This window comes from Hipposideros armiger, unplaced genomic scaffold (assembly GCF_001890085.2).
Source record: "Hipposideros armiger isolate ML-2016 unplaced genomic scaffold, ASM189008v1 scaffold_293, whole genome shotgun sequence".
Classification (NCBI taxonomy): Eukaryota; Metazoa; Chordata; class Mammalia; order Chiroptera; family Hipposideridae; genus Hipposideros; species Hipposideros armiger.
The window spans coordinates 548,096-549,353 of record NW_017731643.1 but is presented as its reverse complement, the minus strand read 5'-3'; positions in this window follow the sequence as shown (position 1 = coordinate 549,353).

Genomic DNA, 1,258 nt, shown 5'->3' with positions numbered 1-1,258 from the left:
CTCCCAGCTCCTAGCGGACTTAACCCAGAGGACTGGAATTCGCGTGGGTCAGAGGAGGTGAGGGCGCCAGTGACCGTCCCTCCGAGGCCTGCGACAGCCCGGAGTTCTCTCCGATGACTGTTGCATGATCAGTTTCAGCGAGGTCCAGTGGTTTAAAGTCTGAAGCCCACCTTCGCGGGGCAGAAGGGACGCAGCTGCGGACGACAAATGTGGGCGCTGCGGACAGGGAGCTACTGCTCCCCGCTAGCCGCGAGAAGAATTAGTGCAGTATTTACATGCTAATGAAGTCTCTGTTCATAAATATTACATTTTCCTCTGCCTACGGGGGAGGCAGCTGAGCACTAGCCAGCTTTGTTTTCCAAAGGGCCACATGTAAACCCCTAGGCCGGATGTGCGGCATCTTCAGGACCGCAGGCCTCCAGACAGCTGGGCCGGGTGCGGAGAGTCCTTAAGCTAGGAGCCCTGCGTGCTGGTGGCCTGTTCCCAGGGGAAGGACCCCAAATTCTCAGGGCCGGTAGGAGCTGCGGGGACAGCGAGCTCCGGCCCTGCCCCAGGCGAAGCTAAGTCTCGGGAGCAAGCCTCATCGTGGGCGCGTGTGGCCTGGGAGGGGACCGCAGGGGGAGTCCAGGGTCGTGGGGGGCGTCCCTGCTGGGGGTGCTGGCCGGTGAGCGCGCTGCAAAGCCGGGAAATGTAGCAGGGGTGCCTCATTCGAAACTCCCCAAGAGATTCTGGCGCGGAGGGGTGTGGTCTGGAGGGGGCTCGGTTGTGTCCCGGGGGCGTGGTCTGGAGCTGGAGTGACGGATCCTGAGGGCGTGGCCTGTTGCAAGGCAGCCCAGGCTTTAGGCGGGAGGTGGCTGAAAGGACCAGTTGAGCGTTTTAGGAATGTCTCTCTGGCACCTGAGGGGAAGGAGAAACTGGAGAAAAAGAGCCTCCATCAGGAGGGGATTTCAGAAATGCGCGGAAAAGGAAAAACCTGTATCAAAGCGACAACATGGGCAAGGAGGGAAGGGGATGGACTCCAGAGGCATTGGGGACCGGTCTCCTGGATCTGAGGTCGACGGGATGTCGGGGGCGAGGGGCAGGGAGGACCCTGAACGCTCAGCAATCAAGGCCCTGTCAGTGACACCCGGACCCCAGGCTGCTGTCGAGGCCGGGTTGGCGCGGCAGACTTTTCACCCCCTATTTCCCAAAACTGGACAGTGACCCTCAGGAGTCCGTCCTTAGTCAGCGACGCTTTGGATACTAAGAGCCACAAATC